A 21,004-nucleotide genomic window follows, 5' to 3' on the forward strand; every position below is an offset into this window, starting at 1 on the left:
AACGCACATATTTCATGGTATTTTGACTGCAGTCATAAATGTTGACTTTATTTTTTCCGGTAAGACCAAACAACTCTATCAAAGCATTATGCGTATACATATATGAATGTAACTAAAGGAGTGAATTGTAAGAATGGCAATGATATGAATGACTCTGTAGTAGCGTTGTCATCATAGTAATTTTGTGTTTGTCTTCTACATACATACTTTTCATCAACATCAAACATTGCCATTTGAAAGTTTTATTTTAGTACGAGTATTCTTAATTTTAATCATACTTTTTCATGCACAAGCAAGCGGTTAGGCGAAATTTTGTGTTTGTTGGTATCTTTATTTTGGGCTATCATAATATTTCATTTTGGTAAGATATTAATTTGTCGATATATTTTATCTACATATATATATTTGAATTCGAATTAAATAACACATTGAGTGATATTCTCATTAATAATAATACGTTGATGTACAAAAAAGCATGGAACTATGTTGAATAGGGCGAACCAAAAAAAACCATAGCCGGGACGGGGCCGATTGAAAGCTTTGCTGGTCTTCTTGATTAGGATTTTGCATGCCTTTAATACACCAAATAGAAGCAGAGGTATTTACCATTAAAGTAAAAAAGTTCAAAATATTAAAATTGTAATAACCCTGATATTTTCCCATAAATTCCACATTTTGTTTTAATGTAAAGCTCAGATGGTTTAGTTTCATTATCAAGCTGTCTCCTTGGAATATGTCCAACAGAAGCAGAAATATAAAATTCCATAAATTAGAAATTGGGATATCCCAACGTCCTTTCTAACATCACAAGCATTTCACCAATTTTGGTAACGCAATTGGCAACATTTTAAAGCTCAGAATGTCTTCATTGTTGAGATGCATCCAACCAAAGCTGAGATAGTCGTCAGTACAATTCAAATAAAAAATGGGAAAGTGAGATGTGCGCCAACCTATTTTGCATCTTAATAAAGGTGATATTTTCCTCATCCATTGACGGGCTTTCCTTTTCGAATACGATTACTGATATACGCATAAGAATACAACTTTGAATTTTCGTACACATACGTTTTTTGCCCATTCCGACTCTTGAATATCATCCGACCATCACCAAACCCAATATTGCGACCCGTAGTGTGATTACAAAAAAATGGGATGTGTTACCGACTATTGCGATATCTTCGTAATTTGGCCACCTACGCCAACCTACTTTGCATCATGACCAGACTTTAAAATTTGGAAGGTCCCAACCAAAGCTGTGATATTCGTCATTATAATTAAAATCCCAAAAATGAAAAGGTGGGATTTATTTGCGACTATTGTGATATCTTCGTTGTTTGACCATCTACGACAACCTACTTTACATCATTATACCCCTTATAGAAATTGAGATATTCGCTTTGGAAAAGAATGTTGGCCATTCCGACCCATAAATATTGTCCGGCCATCACCGGCCCATCCGGAACCGCATCAACACCCAAAATTTGGTGACGATCCAATCAAAATTGCGACCTGTAGCGTGATTACAAGGTTTAGAATGACAGACGGACGGACGGACGGACACACATAGCCAGATCGACTCAGCTCGTCGAGACATTTATTTTGGTATATACATATATGTAGGCAAAACCAACTCATATACCCTTCTCACATAGTGTAGGTGGTGTAGGGTATAATTTTTTTTTAAACTCCTACCCCCTAATTTTTCCCATTTGATCCAAAAATCTTATATATGAAATTTTATGCCGATCGGTTAACCTTAACCTGTGCCACCCGAGCTATCTTTTTTTCCAAAGTAATTTTTATGGGGCAAAAGGTGAATTTTCATAAAATTGTCTAAAGGTCGCAATTATGGTCCAATCGATGAAAAAACGGATCTTTAAAAAAATTTTGAAAATGGGATCGGATTGTGATATAGCTCCTATATGCATATATGGCTTATTTTGGGCCCTATTTAGCCGATCCGATTTTCACAAATGTTTGCTTTATCAAAATCCCAAATTTTTCTAAAGTTTTTTCATAATTTCATGGTTGCCAAATAAAATAGCTGGTTGGCACGATAACTATCGAAAGGAATGACTCCCGTCAGCAGACTCAGTTCTAAGATAGACTATGTCGGTACATTCTTTCAGGTATCTTCTTTGCATTCGTTCAAGATTTTTAGTGCTGCGAGAAGCCTATATATGGTCCCCGAAATGTCTCAGTAGTTAGGGCCACTCCTTCATAAACCTTTTTCACTAAAGTTTTTAGAAGTCTTTTTATTGTGCTATAGTGTTATTCCCCACACTTATCTCGCCCAATATTTATGAGTGACGTAGGGGATGAACGGTCTTAACCGGCTTTAACATGGCAAAGACCAGGAATTATCTTGGTCCCTCTTTCATCTCAATTGAACACTTTATGTCATGTATCACCTCCCCGCGGTGTCACCTGGGGAGCTGCCTTTATCACCCGTGAAAGGTTGTGAGCTAACATGTGCCGCGGGTTCACCCATAATAATGTTCAAAACTTGAGTTAGGCGTTCCAAAAAGCAATATACTATGAAAACCAAAGAAAAAATTTTGTCGACCCCTTACAACCGTTTTTAGGACCTGTCACTGGAATGATCGCACTCTTTATGGAGAAGTTTCAGTTTACGCATTGGCAGATGTACTTGCAAAGTACAGGAAATACAATTGATTAGGAAAGGCGTCACAACAACAACTAAAAGTAACGCACTGTATTATAGCTGGCATGATATAAAGCACGAATTTAGTTGCGGATGTAGAGTTAGCCGGAAGTTAACACATATGGTCTCAAGTTTACCCCAGTGAATGAAAGGCTTGCTACAATTCTGATAAAAGCAAAATTTGTATGCCCTCAGCATTTATGTTAACGAAAAAATGGTTTTAGACGCCAAGTCTGTTTGGAGTAAATCCGTTTCAGACAATTTGCAGTTGATGTAGCCATGTCCGTCCGTCTGTCTGTCCGTCTCTAGGTCTGAGCTAATATACTATAAAGAAAAAACCAGATCCTTCCCATATACAGAAAGAAAATAGGTTGGATTTTCTGAGCTAACTATAATGAATATTATAAGGAAAAGCAAGTAGTAGTTTCCCAAAGCAAACAATAATTATTTGCAGGTTTCCGATGGCAAAACCTATTACTTCTTGCATCTCCGGAAAGAGAAGAACTAAATAAACCATCAATACTGCGGAGTTGATCGCCTCATGGAATTGAAAGGTACAAAATATTGCTGTACTAAATTTAGGAATATTTCCAGTTTATGTCTTCTCTATAAATTCAAACTATTTTCTTTCTGTGTATAGGAAGGATGTGGTTTTTTCTTTATAGTATGTTGGCCCAGACCCAGAGCAATAACAATCACCTAATATTTTAATGATTAAATTATCTTAATGCTAACATTGCGCCGTATTACGTAATAGAAGTCGTAGAAATTTGAAGTTTCTCGATCAAAAATACCCAATTTTCAGTAGAATTTCAAGTTTATTTTGCGTCATCTCTCTTCATTCCTTAGTTTTTCTTTAGTTTTTTTATAAAACTAAGAAAAAACTGCCAACTTATGCAAAATTTTTAACGTATTATAGACAATTAATGTCCACAGCTTTCATAAGGTCTTATTTTCCCGGTATTAAAGTCATTGTTCGACCAATTTTAGCGTTTTAAACTTAAAATAGCTTTTATTTGTACAAATTTTAAAGAATCGTAACAGAAGCATTCGAAATTTGCATTCTTACCAAAGTTATTAAAGAATGTGCTATTCCGATGAAACACTTTAAACCGTACAAATTTTGGACTTTTTGAAAGAAAAGGACTTGCTCTCGAACCGCTTTGATTTTTATTGTAACAACTTGTATTCACCGCCCCGTATACGACGGTACATGCTTCATTTGGGGCAAGTCAATACTTCCTAAGAAAAAATCCTGAAAGTTTAAGAAAACCCCTATGACACCGTGTGTAGTGGACGGAGCGCAAGACAACTCTCGAACGGATCTGCCGATTTGCTCCAAAATTTAGCCTTCGTAATATTTTGTCCAAGCTTAGTTAACGTTCGAAGATAAGCCATATCGGTCCACTCCTTCAGGTACATCCCCCACAGAGGTTCAAAAAAGTTCAGATATAGATCGGGTTTGAATATAGACGCCTTCGGTTACCTCCCACACAAAATTTCGGATAAGTTCACTTTAAGACCTGCTCTCGAATCACTTTGATTTCTGCTGGAACAAGTTGCATTCGCTGCCTCAATTATGACGGTAATGGTTTTTTCAGGGGCAAGTCCATACTTCTTGATAAAACAGCCGGAAATGTGTAAAAACCCCTATGGCATCATATGTGGTCGCTGGAGAGCACGATAACTCTCGAACTGATCAACCGATTAAGTTTAACTTCTAAAATGGCCAATATCGATTTTCACCTTAGTTTAGGGTCTGTTCGAAGATCCTTTGGAAATGTATACCGATGCTGTTCATTGTGGTCCTATTTGCAGCCATATAATGTTTTCCGTGAACAAGTCCATGCTTCCTGGCATCCTGGTCCAAAATTATACTATGACCCACTAGATGACTTGTCAAAAATATATGCCTGTAAAAATAAGATCCAGTTCCATTATGGAATATGTCGGTTCATTCCTTTAAGTACCTCTTCCTCAACACTTTTGAACTTTAATCCTAATCCACATTGTTGTCGGCAAGTTCAAATGTCCAAAAAGGGCCACTGAAGACAAGGGCGAACAGACCAAGGTTATATTTTAAGAACGCTTAGAGGAAATATATTGCCGTTGTCCTGATCATGGCTTCAAATTATTCTAGGCTATTTTAAAGCCAAATATTAGAAAGGAGAATATCTTTGGCCCGTCAATGGTGAAAGTCAGTCTTCACAATGCAACCTCTGTCAATCGAATGAGGCTGATAGACTTCGTACCAGCAAAGAACATGGTAGTTAACAGTACAAGATTTAAGCATCTCAACATTCATGAGGGCAATTGACTGCCTCCGGACCAAAAAAAAAAGAAACATGCATCATTAAACATCGACCTGGTTCGCCACCAATTAAACTTAACATGTAAATTACGAACAGATATAATATGGAAGTGGGACATCGGTAAGCTGCGATCACAATAGATAGCCACAGCATATTCCACTCAACTGACTTAATCGTTTAATCACAGCTCTCCAAGTTCTGATATCATATCAGCGCCGTGGCAAAGTATTTCCCACTCCATGCAAACAGCCGCAAAATCTATACTTGGATACCAGCCACCTCCACCAACGGATCCATGGTATGACCAGGAGTGTCTTGCTGCTACCGAAGAGAAAATGCGTAAACTGAGAGAGTGGTATCGGGAGAAAAGGAGAGAGAGGAGAAACGTCTTTTCCACAGAAAAAAGAGAGAAATAGAAAAGCGGGAGTGTGAAAAACTCGAGATGTAAAGGAGCCAAATAAAAATCAGAAAATTCTACCAAAGAGTGAAACATCAAACTGATGGCTTTGGTACAGGCACATCCTCCTTTAGAGACCAGCAAGGTAATTTGGTAACTGATACAGTAGTGATACATAGTCTGCTCAAGGCGGCTGTGCATACCATTGCACCACGGTGGCACCCAAGAAGAATCTACCATTGACGCGGCAAATCCTGGAAAAGACCCATGTCGACACTTACCATCTGTTTGTCGATTGTAAGACAAAATTCGACAGCGCCATACGATCAAAGGTATTCCAAATCATGTCTGAATTTGGTAACAGCGCAAATCTCATTCGGCTTTGTATGATGACTTTAACAGATACCGTGTCCTTAATTAAAATACGAAATAACCTCTCCGAACAATTCAATACCAAAGTAGGTTTCTGATAAAGATCAGCAATATACACCACCTGCCCCATGTTACTTTTTATACCGACGATACACAGTATTGCCGCATCCCAGGTAATCTAAAGCGATAATCATATGAAAATTAGACGACCTTTAAAATAACTATTTCCGAAATTTTTGTTGATAATATTAAAAGTGGGTGGGCTATAAATTAAAAAATTTTGTTCATAAGTTGACATCAACTGGACATGGACAAAGTACCCTTATGAAGAATTAAAAATTTTAATTTGATAAAAAATATATATTCTTTATATTTCGCAGAGCAGAACTTTTGATTGCCACCTATTGCTTAGTTTCCGTTAATTCGACATTTCTTCCGAAGCGAAATGTGTAAAAAGTTTCTGCCCATCCCTGCAACGTTCTGAGATATATAAATATTTTAAGGAATGGTCAATTTGATATTAATGAGAAATTTTACCCTTTCGCCCTCCATATATATCTTTCTCCAATTTTGCTACAACTCGGTCAATTTTAATCGAATAGGTCTCAAATTTAATATGTGATGTCATTCATTCATTCCGATGTCATCATAAGTACTTGTGCTAAAATGGTTGATGCATTTTGCACAAGATCAAGTCCTTCTAAATTTGTCCACCTTTGTATGGAAGCGGCAACACTGTGCCACATTGACATCATGGACCGATCAGTAAAAGAAGAACAAATATATTTGAGAAGGTCCGAGAAGAAACTGCTAAAGTGGGTATGACAGTAAACGGCGAAAAGATCACGTTTGTGGTTTCGATGCGCAATGCGTTGTCATCTAAGAAGAATTGTACTGGCTAACGATGCAACATTGGCTTAAGTAAGCCGTTTAAAAACAAAGTCACATATAGTCAAACAAAAATAACACTTGCCTGGGTACTTGCACAAACAGATACATATGGCAGTGCGTGTTGGTCTTGGTCTGTGGGAAAAAATCTTCGCATGGCGATACACTCAGAAATGGAAGGGCACGGCTTCGGTGGAGTAAGCAAGTGGAAGACGAGATCAAACGACACGATAATCCAAATTGGAGAAATAAAGAATCAAATGGAGAAGAATGGAAATCTTTACTTAGTTCAGCTTATAGGACAAATGTTCAGTAGAGGGCCAACTAAGTAGCAGTAAGTAGCATTCCACGAGAAAAGTCTCCCTTGCCTCGTCTGGGATGTTTGTGGAACAATTATTATAGCATTCCAAGTGGAATTGTGTATGTCGCGATGTCTAAACCGTTATCGTACGTTTTACTCTGGGCCACCGACCTTTGTACAATTTGAGCAGTTTTAGCATTAAATTGGCATCGATAATCCGTTTTTCTCAAATTGATCTTCCTTGTCTTCGTGTGGGACATGGGCGCATACATATAGCACTGATGTTCAAGAATTTAGTTTTTATCAAGCTTGTCGTTAGTCTTTAATCTACCGGTGTGAATCTAATGTTTCTGGCAAACTTCAAATTCACAGTCAAATTCGCGTCTGGTCTCATGGTAGCTATGATATAATAAGTCAATAATAATGAGGGAATTTCGAAAATAAGAATCAAAAATGAATATCTTTCCAAATCGAATAATTAACCAAATCTTACAAATCATAATAATTAACCAATTCTAATTAAGTTGTTATACAATAAATATTTTAAACACCAACGTTGACCCAACCGGTGCCAGTTCGACTTTATTTACACAACAATTTACACATCTTTGAAGACATTATCGCTGTTGTGTATTTTTGGTCTTTTTTGTGGCGCACAACGATAGCACTTTTTTATTGTTTATCAGATTATCTTTTGCAGACAATTTTGATAACAAAAAATTGTATTCAAACATAATTTTATTTATGACACCAATTATGTAGACAATAATTGTTTGTGCAACAGTTGCCGCATGTTTGCTTTTCTATTAACTTACACTCGACGATTGCTTGCATTAAATAAACCCCTAAGTAAACTATTAAATATTTACACAAATAAACTATTTTATCTTATTTTCGTATAAAAACATAATTAAATTGTGGAATTTTCTTTCTGAGAATTGGGTAAGCTCATATAAGAGTTAAGCCGTGTGTAATACATTGGTAAACATTTTACCTCATTTATTGTTGTCATTTAATTTTAATTAAAACAGTAGGAAAATGTGTACTTTAAAATTTATTAAGTGGCATAAATAAAGAAATATTAGGTGACTAGTTAAACGTAAGTCGGCTTGGCCGACAGAGATATGCCATCAGCCTCGGACCTAAGGAAAAACAGTAACACACAATACTTCTGACGTCTATATATGTATTACGATTTACAATGTTTGGACCAAATCGGTTTCAACCTTCGAGGGTTATCTTACAAACTACTTACTTTAGTTGGTACCGGCAGGCTTTTTTGGAGCTTGTGGGCCATTATCTCAACAAGTAAGGACTTGCCCCTGAAAAAAACATGTACCGTGGTAATAGGGAAAGCGAATAGAAATGGTTAAAACAAAAACCAAAGGGAAGTCCAAATTTTGGACCGATTCGGCTGATCCGTTCGAGAGTTATCGTGCGCTCCAGCCACTACACATGGTGCAATAGGAGTATTTTAAACCTTTCGGTCTATTTTCTCAGGAAGTATGGACTTTCCCGTAAAAAACATGTACTGTCGTAATGGAGGCAGCGAATACAACTTGTTACAAAAAGAAGCAAAACTGTTTAAGAGCAGGCCTTTAACTGCACTCTTCAAAAATGTTGTGTGGGAGGTGAAAGGAGTGGACTTATATAGTCGATATTACAACCTGATCTATGTCCCGTAGAGATATTACGATACGAAAAATACGGACCAAATGGAGGGAGGTACCTGAAGGAGTGGACCGATATGGCTTATCTTTGAACTTAAACTAACAAAACAAACTTAACATAATATTACGAAGGCTAAATTTTGGACCGAATCGGCAAATCTATTCGAGAGTTATCTTGCGCTCCAACCGCTACACACGGTACCGTAGGGGCTTTTTTACAACTTTCAGGCTATTTTCTCAGGAAGTACGGACTTGCCCCCAGATGAAACTTGTACCGTCGTATGGAGGGCGGTGAATACAAGTAGTTACAACAAAAATCAAAGCAATTCGAGAGCAGGTCCTGAACTGAACTCTTCCGAAATTTTGTATGGGAGGTACCCGTAGGCGTGGACCGATTACGTTCATATTGAAACCATATCTAAGTCTGGTAGAAATTTCACGTATGTATATGCAAAATATGGACCAAATCGGTTACTCCCTTCAAGAGTTATCGAGCGCACAAATTTTCCGAATATTTTCGAAGTTTTGTGGGGGAGGTACCGGAAGGAGTGGACCGATATAACCCTTCTATCTTCGAAGTTAAACTAAGTTTGGACAAAATATTACGAAGCCCAAAATTTGGTCCGAATCGGTTAGTCCGTTCGGGAGTTATCGTGCGCTCCAGCCAGACTGCCAGACAGACGGACGGACATAGCTAAATCGATTCCAAATTGTCTAAAACACATTTCGTCCAAACATACTTGGGGTCTAAAACCATTAATTCGATGAGGCACATTCTGTCCGTATGAAAGTGTATATGAGTGAATATCAAAAAAATTTAGTTTCCATGAAGCCAAGGTTTGCACTATTATAATACGCGAACTATTGCAATTTACCAGTAACTATGACCATGGCTAGATCAATTCAAGTGTTTTTGAACAAAGCTCAAAAATTTGGCAAAATAATTTAATTTGCGTGGAAGTTATGACCGCGTAAATGAATAACTAGTAAGAACGGCGTTAAGTTCGGCCGGGCCGAACTTGCTATACCGTCCACCACAAGTTGTATTGAAGTAAAATGGAATAATTAGTTTCCTTTCGTGTATGAAGAAGACTTAATACTAAATTTCAGCAATTTCGGTAAAACAATGTGAGGCACCATTCTATGGGGGCTATTTCAAAACATCGATCTATACCGACAAATTTCTGACGGAAAGTTTTTAGGCTCAAAGAAGACTAAATACCAAATTTCCTATATTTCGGTAAGAGAATGTGGCTAAAACTAAAAAAAAAAAACTACCGATAATCAAGAAGTAAGCTTCTATGGGGATATAGGAAGACGTGGACTGATAATACTCTTCTGGAATAGTTTATAACTCTTGGAAGACGAAAAAACGAATTTCAGCCATTTCGGTTGGATATTGACGTCACAATCTTCAGTATTACGAAAATCCGGAGGTACCGTTCTATGGGGGGCTATATCGAAACTTGGACCTATACCGACGAATTTTAGCCAGAAATGGGGCAATATGAAAGCGTGGACCTGTACAGACATATTTCTGGCGAACAGTTTTATATCACATTGAAGACTAAATACCAAATTTCAGCCATTTTGGTGGAATATTGAAGACACAACCTTCAAAATACGAAAAATCGGGAGGTACTTTTCCATGGGGGCTATATGAAGGCGTGGACCTATACCGACAAATTTAAAGGGGAAGTTTGAGTATCCCCAACGAAGTCTAAATACCAAATTTCAGCCATTTCGGTGGAATATTGAGGCCACAATGTTCAAAATACCGAACATCGGGAGGTACCGTTCTATGGGGGCTATATGAAGGCATGGACCGATACCGACAAAGTTCTGGGGGAAAGTTATATACCACCAACGTAGACTAAGTACCAAATTTCAGCCATTTCCGTGTGATAATGAAGCTAAAACCTTCAAAATAACGAAAATCGGGAGGTACCGTTCTGTGGGGGCTATATGAAGCTGTGGACCGATACCGACAAAATTCTAGGGGAAAGTTTTATACCCCTAAAGAAGTCTACGTACCAAATTTCACCATTTTGGTAGGATAATGAAGCTAAAACCTTCAAAAGACCGAAAATCGGGAGGTACCGTTATATGGGGGCTATATGAAGGTGTGGACCGATACCAACAAAATTCTGGGGGAAAGTTTTGTACCCCTAAAGAAGACTACGTACCAAATTTCAGCCATTTTGGTAGGATAATGAAGCTAAAACCTTAAAAATACCGAAAATCGGGAGGTACCGTTCTATGGGGCTATATGAAGGTGTGGACCTATACCGACAAAATTCTGGGGGAAAATTTTATACCCTTAAAGAAGACTACGTACCAAATTTCAGTCATTTTGGTAGGATAATGAAACTAAAACCTTAAAAATACCGAAAATCGGGAGGTACCGTTCTATGGGGGCTATATCAAAACGTGGACCGATATATCCCATTTTCAATAACGACCATCCTGCAAGTAATGAAAATTTCTGTGCCAAATTTTGACTCTCTATGTTTAAAATTGCGAGCTCTATCTTGATTTCAACAGACGGACGGACGGACATGGTTATATCGACATAGAATTTTATGCTGATCAATAATATATATACTTTATGGGGTCTCCGACGAATATTTCGATGTGTTACAAACGGAATGACAAATTTAATTATACCCTCCATATGGTGGAGGGTATAAAAATAGGAAAAAAATTGAAGCTAACGAGGTTTTTTACGTTACTATTTGATTGGTGATTAAACCGTTCAAATGACGGACATATGTCGAAAGTAAAAGTAGAAGAATACAAAATGAAGATTACACTTCTAATGTATCACTTTTCGAAATTTCCACTGCTTCCACCTTTTATGGATGCTGACATTTTGAGGCCGGATTTTAGGCGTTTTTCCTATTTTTAATTTAACTGGAACGCGCATTCGAGTATTTCAAAAAACAATTAATAGGATTAAATTACTCGCAATTACGCATAATTTGATATGTATATTGGCTATGTAGCCCACACAGCAGCAGAGAAATATACTGCCAAAGGCCAAAATTTAGTGCGATATTTTTTCTAAAAAACATATTTTTTGGGTACAGTATTTACAATATCCTTTTGACTGTGCTGGTACCCCACGATATTTTAGTTTTTCGGCGGTCCGGATCATATAAATCATAGATCGTGAAAATCCATCCAACTGAATAAACTGACACATCACTCGCGTTTTTGCGAAAACAGCGGTTTAAAAAGTTAGTGGCATAAACCGCATGCGCATCAAGCGATTTTGAGGATTTCGCGATTTACACGCATTTCAAATGATACAGTTTTATTTGAAGATTATACAGCATTCAAAGGAACCCAACATTTATTTGACCGTTACCCATATCTTCCGCTAGATGTTAGCGTGTACTCGAGAAGTGATAAGAATAAAAAACGTGATTTTTTGCGTGAAATTTAACTGAAATAGAAGAATAACTCCGACATAATTTTCTTACATTTTCTTCAAAATGAATTTGAAAAAATATTTTCTCTTACAAAAATTTTATAACTTCCCTCAATATATTTTTTTGTTTTTGCTGTAATATGCAAACCGCTAAACAGATTTGTATATTTTTGGTTCCATTTGAATCGTCACGATCTTTAGATTACGTACATATCTTTAAAATATTTTTCCGATGCATAAACAGCTTAAATTTTAATAAAACAAGTTGCAAGCAAGCAATTTTTTTTAATTCTTTCTTAATTTCCGCGAAAATTTACAACTTTGTCACTACGTAGGAAGCCCTTAATTAACAATGTTTAGCAATATAATGAGTAGCGTTGTTGTATGGTTGTGCACAACAACCAAAATTAGTATCACGAACAGATTTGAGAATCGGAATTTTTTCCCAATCTACATACATATGTACCAAAAATCTTTATGTAGCTTAAATTTTTTTTTTTAATTTTTTTATGGAAAACTAAAAAATTTTGATATTTCCTCATATACCCTCGTTAGCATAAATGCTGAGGGTATTAAAAAACTGAGGATTTTTCTACCATGCTCTGAAAACTTTTCTATCCTGATTGAGATATTTTGTAACATGGAAGGTAATTGTAGTTCTTTACAAACAAACCCACTTATATGTTACCGCTGCATTGACATAATTTGAATCAAGGCAGTTGTCAAGAGTTCGTTTTCGTAATTTGTTGGAATATGACCGAATGTGGAACCCAGAATTATAAATATATACCAAAAATTAAATTTTATATGTTTCCCATAAAATAATTTGGTCAATTTTACCAGCTAAATATTATCCAATCACTATCAAAAAATTTTGACGTTGTCCTTGATTAAAATTCTAACTTCGTGCAAAAGTTTGTCGGTATTGAACTATATCTGCGACCACTAGGTTGATTATGGTAACATTTCTCACAATTAGAACTGTGAGATCCATGCTCATATTAGGCTGTAATTTTGTTATCTGACCACGTACATCAATATATTTTGCATCAATGGAGCGGTCAAGAGATCTTCCTCTAAACATAAATTCCGTGCGAGGTGTATATCTTCCAGGAATAGATATATCGTCGTTATACTAAAATTTGTACCCATTTTCACACTAAAGTGTTCATCATCATGTTAAATTGCAAGCTACTTCCTTGTCGTAAGTCCAAACCTTACATAAAATTTCGCGGCGATCAGTCTACAACTGTGACTTAGAGAGACGTTACAAAATTCGATAAACATTTTGTTTAAGTGCATTTCACCCCTAAATATTTCACGTCGCCAAAAATTATTGGGATCTAGTCTGAAGCCGACCTCCATACAAAATTTCGTGAAGATTGGTCCATAATGGCGGCCTGTAGTTGGATTGCAATTTTTAAGGGACGGACGTACGGACACACATCTCACACACATTTAAGAGCTTCCCTCGGATCGTTTTGACTTTTTTGACAGGTTGTGAGTGCGGCCTGCTTTACGGTGGCACACTTTCTTCGAGGGCAAGTCCATACTTCCTGAGATAATTACCTAAAAGCTCCAAGAAATCCGGACAGAACCAACTCAAATGCAAATCCCCAAGATAACTTTCACAGGAAGTTTCTGATGGTTCCAAACTTTATATGTATATTGTATTATTTCAACCAGTCATGTATCAGGTTGGAGTATGCACTATGTCGATAACGTCCTTCGGGTACCTCCCACACAAAATGTGGAAAAAGTGCAAATGAGTCCTCATATCTCGAATCTATTGGAATTTTTACATAAGGTTGTTTTCTCGGTCCCTATTACAACGGTACATTTTTTCAAGAGTCCATACTTCCTGAGATAATGACCCAACAGATTCGAAAAACACTGCCGGCAACTCTTAAACTTTTTCAAAAATTTCTTCCGAATTAAGTTTAAATTAATTGAATATTTCGAATTCTCTATGAATCAGAAGTTTTCTTACTAGGCTATCTACAGATTCTACACGCAAAAATATATGTTAGAAATATGTTTGGATCCACACAATTATATGTTTGCAACTGGTAGCAAACAAACATATGTTTGGATCCGAACAAATTATTTTGGTTGGGGACCAAACAAATATGTGTTTGCAACATTTTGTAACACATCTCAATTTTATTTGTTTGGGTACCAACATATTTTTTATGTTAGAACATATTTTTTATGGATGGAGAGAGGATTTTTGTCAAAGAGCGTAACAATAGGGTAAGCGAAAGCCCTGTATAATAAAGAGCTGTGTGTATTGTTCAATAGAAGACGTAGAAGCGACGACGGGAGGGTAAAAAAGTTTGTTTTTGCTTTGTTGTATGCATAACGTATATACCGAACTACCTGAAATTTAAAATTTGCTAAAATTTCTCCCCCGAAAAATAGTCAACGTGAGTCTATATACTGGTATAGCTCCTATGTATATAACGGCACTACCCAATTTCAGATATTTTGCAGTTTTCATAGATTTGTTTTGGCACAAATTTAATGTACTTTGGTTCTTAAGGTTAAGGAGATAGGTCAACATTTTGAAATAGCCTCCATATAACGGTGAAGGCATGCGCCTATACAGACAAAATTCTGGAGAAACGTTTTATACCTCTGAAGAAGACCAAATATCAGCCATTTCGTTGGAATATTGAGGCCACCACCATCAAAATAGCGGAAATCGGGAGGTACCGTTCTATGGGGGCTATTTGAAGGCGTAGGCCTATACAGACAAAATTCTGGCGAAAATTTTATACACTTTGAGATAATTAAGCTAAAACCTTGAAAATAACGAAAATCGGGATGTACCGTTTTATGGGGGCTATATCAAAACTCAGACCGATATAGTCCATTTGCATTACCAAACATCCTAGGAGTAATGGAAACTTGTATACCAAATCAAAAAGCTCTATCTTAAAAATTGCGAGCTGTATCTTGATTTCAACAGATGGACGGACGGACATGGTTATATCGACTTAGAATTTTACCCTGAACAAGAATATACATATACATTATAGGGTCTCCGGTGAATATTTCGATGTGTTACAAACGGAATGACAAATTTAATTATACCCTCCATCAGTGTCCTCAAAAACGAACAACAATTAACAATTTCAAGAAAAAATCTACAAAAATATGAACCGTTTTGAGCAGGGCTGTTATAAGACTAACAAGCGATAAATATAAATTTCTCAAAATCGTTCATGTTATTTCGCATCTTTCTTGTACGTTTCTCCGAAGATACCGAATGGAAATTTAATTATTCTGCCCATATTAATATTTATAAATAGGTATGGTCACCCAAAAAAGTCTCTTTATGAAAAAACTCTTTCCTATTTTATCATTCTCTTAAATATACATACATATATAAGAACATATATATATGGACCACATTTTTTATCTTCTGTCAACCTACCACAACACCCTCACCAATGTCATTCATTGAAAAACAAAAAAATAAAGCATTTCAGTTTTTCTTTTCCATTAGCACCTCTAACACAAATTGCTTACTTGTCGTTGATTCCATTTCTCAATGCGCTCTCATTTTAATTAAATAGTTCATTGGCATAGTGTTTTGTTTTCGATTAGCACATTTGTTTTGTTTATATAGAGGAGGGCCACCATAATTAAAATAACATCTTTATCGGACAAATTATAAACTGAGCAAAATTCATGGAGATAATAATCAGCTGTGCCCGCGGAAAATTGTGGTGAAGATCATCAGTTCCCTCCTAACGATAAGACATTAAACGTCGGCTGAGAAATTTTATCGCAATTCTCAATCGTTCTTCGTACACTATCAAAGTAAGAATTGTCCATAGATATAATTTGTGTGTGATGTTTGTTTTCGTTTATCGGTCTAATATTTGAAATCAAAATAGAAAAATAAAATAAAAATATACATAGCGGTGACAGACAGCTAAGTTGGTTTGTTATTGTTTTAAAACAAAATATTATTGTTATGAGTGTACACGTGCTTTTAATTAATTAAAGAAATTGTATATATATACACTTGCATGCATTGAAATTGCTATACCGAGTTTCCAGTCATATGTAGACTCTTTGAAATTTACTGTTAAACACTTGAAAAATTGAAGAATCAATTTGGATATGAGAAAAATGTTCAAAAAATATTACAAGTATTACTACGTAGAACATCGATACAGTTAATCGGAAAAGTTTTTAGAAAGTAAATACAAGTGATAAAAAGCATTTTGTTAGATTCTACACATGATTAGTATTGATAATCATGGAAAATTACGGACAAATAAATCTGTTCAAAAACTATTGTTTTCTGTTCCAATGTAAAAACAACATTAGATGACGAGATATTTGTTTGCGGATATATCTACAAATTGAGGGTGAATTTGTTAAAAACGGGGATTAAAATGCTAACGCCATATTTGCAGCTTTGCCCGCTAAAATTTCTTCAAAATATGTTTAGCAACAATAAACAACGGCAACGTGTAGCAACATATTACACAAAAATATTCCTAGCGAAGCTAATGCTATTTGATATTGATGCTATAATAAACAAGTAAAAAAGTATCAGTCGGCTATGCCGACAGAGATATAACCTCAGCCTTTGTCAGAGGTCTATTCAAAATTTTGCGGCCCTTTTTAGACACTTGAACTTGCCGACAAAAATGTTGATTACGATTGAAGTTAAAAAGTGTTGCGGAGGAGGTACTTAAAGTAATGGACCGACATAGTCCACTATGGAATTGAAGTATTTTGGGAATCATATCTTTTCGATAGATATCGCGCCCACTAGTGGGTAATAGTATAACTTTTGGACCAGTATGCCAGAAAGCATGGACTTGTCCACGGAAAACAAGAAATCGCTGTAAGCAGGACCAAAAATGATTTAATGCATTAAAAATCACGATATTATTAATTCCACTTTTTCGTTTAAAGGACACGTAAATTTTTGGTGAAGCCGTTTAATATTTGTTTTTGTTATTTTTAAACAATAATAATTAGTATTTTTTATCATATGATGGAGGTATTTTGACATTAAATGCCACATTTTTATAGCCTACACCACTGTATGGGAAGGGTATTATAATACCCTAGACAGACGGTAGCGTTAATTTGCATTAAATGTCTTAATTCAAATTAATTCGTGCATTATCCACATTCTTAATGCACAAAATCAAAGGGAATTTTAACTGAATTTAGGTATTTCAATATGGCAATGCTGTAAAAGAGAGCCCACATTCATGTAGGAGAGAGAGCATATTCATGCTCTGAGACACAATTTGCATTGCAAACAACAACAAAACAGTTGTTTACCAGCAAACAGCTGTTTCGTAAATGCAGAAACTGTCGTCTGTCAGGTTAAAATTAAATGCACATCTTAATGCAAATTAACGTTGCCGTCTGTCTAGGGTATAAGTTGTCTTTGGCCCAAAAGTTTGTAACGCATCGAAATATTGGTCGTAGACCTATATAAGTATAGGTCAAGATGAATGTCTCGACGAGCTGAGTCGATCTGGCTATGTGTGTCCGTCTGTACGTCCCTCTGTCTGTTCATCTAAACCTTGTAATCACGCTACATGGCGCAATTTTTATTTCAAAGCGAAGATCTCCGCTTCTGCACATTCAAAAATTGCACGACTTCTTGTGCAGGAATGACCAAAATGCTGAAAGTTTAAATTCGCTTACCTACTCAACAGGTAAAAAAGCAAAGCCTGACTATGAAAGTAGAAAATCCCATCTTCACAATAGTGCAAAGTAGGCTGGCGTAGGTGGTCAAATAACGGAGATATCGTAATAACCGGTAATACATCCCATTTTTCCATTTTTTTTTTTTTTTTTGAAAATCACGCTACAGGTCGCAATTTTGATCAGATCATGACGGAATTTTGGGGGTAATGGGGGTCCCGGAGTGAAAGGAGACTACAGATTTTGGTGATGGCCCGATAATGTACCAAAAGCAAGACCTGGCAATGATAGTAGAAAATATGACCTTCACATCGATGTAAAGCAGGTTGTCGTAGGTGGTCAAACAACGGAGATATTGCAATTGCAATAATCGCTAATCAAACCAAACATTTCATTTTTGCAATTTTAATTTTAATGAAGAATTTCAAAGCTTTGGTTGATGACCTTCCAAAATCAAAGCCTGACTATGAAAGTAGAAAATCCCACCTTTACAAAGATGTAAAGTAGGTTGGCGCATGTGGTTAAACATAATTTTTTTTTTAAATTTTTAAATTTTTATGTAATCAGTTTTGATCGGATCGTCGCGAAAATTTGGGAGTTGATGCGGCTCCCACCGAGGAAGAAGCCTATTGATTTTGGTTATGATCGGATTACTTTCAAGGGGTCGGAATGCGCAAAAAACTCATGTGTAGAAAATTCAATTTTTTTCGTTGAGAATATCTCGGCTTCCTGTAGGGGTATTCCAACGGCAAAGCCTATAAATGGAAGAAGAAGATATCACCTTTACATCGATGCTAAGTAGGTTGCCGAAGGTGGCCAAACAAGTGAGATATCACAATGCATCCCATGTTATATATATATAGCCTTTGCTCACTTGTTTATTACTGCATTGGCAACACTACTCACAAAAACATCAGTCGGTTGTCTATTTGCTTCGACGATTGTTCAGCTGAGTGCTAAATATGTAGCGTGGTTGTCGATTATGCCTAACGAAAAGAAGATTAGGTGTAAAATTCGAAATAAGCAAAGATGCACAAAAATAAATATGATTCGTTTGCTATTTGCCATGTGTCAATTTTGTGTAGCAGTTGATTGTTGTTGTTGTAGCAACGCATATATGTATGTTCGTTCGTGTATTATTTCAGTTATCAAGTTCCTCTGTATCCAGACTCAAGAATTCCGCAAACTGGACTGGTTGTGTCCATAAAGAATGAGGAGACAGGTGAGTGGGGTTAGTTGGGCAGTTAAATAAATGCAGAGTATCGTGTGGCCCCAATCCACATGCTGGGCATATGTAGGGTATCGTGGCGTCAATTCTGGCCCAATACGAATTGAGGCGGCTGCATCGTCCGGATCTTAACTGAGCTAAAACCACTCGTGTTTGCCTTGGCAGCTGGCGTTCTTCTGCTGCGATGGATGGGGGATGGTCTCCAAGTACGGCATTCACACTGTATCCTCGTACTGCTTGCACAACCATGTTAGTGTGAATGCGATTCAAGCCTGCCTTATAGGTTCGTTGATCTATCGGTTCTCTTTTATACCTTTGGACCTCTCTCTCTCTAGATCATGAAGGTCTCTCCTGACGTGCCTGGGTGGGGGAGCCTTTCCATTAAATCGTGACAGGGATGCCCATGTTAGTGTGAATGCGATTCAAGCCTGCCTTATAGGTTCGTTGATCTATCGGTTCTCTTTTATACCTTTGGACCTCTCTCTCTCTCTAGATCATGAAGGTCTCTCCTGAAGTGCCTGGGTGGGGGAGCCTTTCCATTAAATCGTGACAGGATGCCCACTGCGGTAACACCCAAGCAGGTACTGCATCGACAACATCTTATTGGGCTGACGCACCGGTAAAACCCTCGCCTCCTCATGAAGATGGTCCACTGGTGTCATGAGGAGGCACCCTGTTGCAGTCCTCAGGGCGGCATTCTGGCAGGTTTGAATCTTCTTCCACTGCGATGCGCTAACCTTTGCAGACCACGCTGGCGCCGCATAGCTTACCACAGACCGGCTTATTGAATTGTAGGTGGTCAACAAGGTTTCTTTATCAGCACCCCAAGTGCTGCCAGCCAGCGACTTGAGAACCTTGTTCCTACTTCTGATCTTATTGCAAATAGCTGTGGCATGCGCGGACGACTTGAACATGCTATCGAACGTTACACCCAGTATTTTGGGGTAGTTAGTGGTCGGAATCAGTGCACCATCGACCAATATGTTCAGTGGGAGCCTCATCTCAGCCGTCCATGTGGTGAACATCGTGGCTGTGGATTTAGCGGCGGATATTTTCATATTCCTCAGATGGAAGAACTGCACTAGGTCAGCTATGTAGACATTTAACCTATCACATATGTCATCGACGATAGGACCCGACGCCAAGATCGTACAATCATCCGCATTCATCACGATCTCTATGCCGTCTGGAGGGTCTGGAATTTCAGGTTAAGCAGTTCCGGAGATATCACCCCTCCTTGGGGAACTCCCTGTTTCACTCTACGGATTTTGGAATTCTTGTTTCTGAATTCTACAAACGACTGGCCTCCATGACTGTTCCGTCGCACGGCCTTTTCTGGTTCAGTCCTCTACTGATATGTGTGGATATGGCGTCTAATGCTGTTGTAGTACTATGAATATTCCGAAATCTATGTTGATGTTGGGCAACTGGAAAACACCTTCTCATCGTGGGGAGTAGCGCATCTAGGATCTTTGCTACTGGCGACAGGAGTGGAATCGGTTGATATGTATAGCTAATGCTAATGTTTTTAAATGCTGGCTTTTAAACCCTTGTTAAAAATTAAAAAAAATACGAAGGGACTTTAACTTTTCGCGAATAAAAAACTTGGGTCCTTCCATATATCAAGGCCAAACAGCTTTTGAAACGTTGTTGCTTATTTGATTACAATATCAGACACAAATTGTCAATTTGCTTTTTCCGTATCCTCTTCAGAGTAGGCATCAAGGGGAAAATCGAAAGTTAAATAATACTTTTGGGAATTTTATCGTTCAGAAAAGTCAGACATACAAAATAGATGTAGCACATTTCAAAGAATATTTTGTAGCCGGTTTTTGTCTAAAGTTTCGGATCTCAAAACCGTGTCGAACACACGGTTTTATTTATTTTTTAGTTTAATGTTTAAAATTTATTTAAGGGAAAGAAGGTTTTAAGATCTTTCCATAGAGTCTCAAATCCCTACCTGCGTCGAAGACACGACGTTTTATTTATTTTGTTTTTAATTTAATGTTTAAAATTTGTTGAAGGCAAAAAAGGTTTGTAGATCTGT

At 37.1% G+C, this 21,004-nt stretch overlaps 1 protein-coding gene across 2 annotated transcripts in view; it reads left to right on the forward strand.

Annotated features, from left to right (window-relative positions):
- The window catches only part of Nha2 (Na[+]/H[+] hydrogen antiporter 2), a 285,799-nt gene that overhangs the window by 90,632 nt on the left and 174,163 nt on the right, over nucleotides 1-21,004 (forward strand). Inside the window, exon 1 of one of the 2 annotated variants that reach the window (XM_073962242.1) lies at nucleotides 15,652-15,866. The exons of the other annotated variant lie outside the window; for it this stretch is intronic. The gene's annotated coding sequence lies outside the window, so the exon portion shown is untranslated. Of the gene's footprint in view, nucleotides 1-15,651; nucleotides 15,867-21,004 lie in introns of those variants that run through there. 2 annotated transcript variants of the gene reach the window in all.

The sequence above is a fragment of the Musca autumnalis genome, unplaced genomic scaffold (assembly GCF_047663935.1).
Source record: "Musca autumnalis isolate F117 unplaced genomic scaffold, ASM4766393v1 scaffold_1, whole genome shotgun sequence".
Classification (NCBI taxonomy): Eukaryota; Metazoa; Arthropoda; class Insecta; order Diptera; family Muscidae; genus Musca; species Musca autumnalis.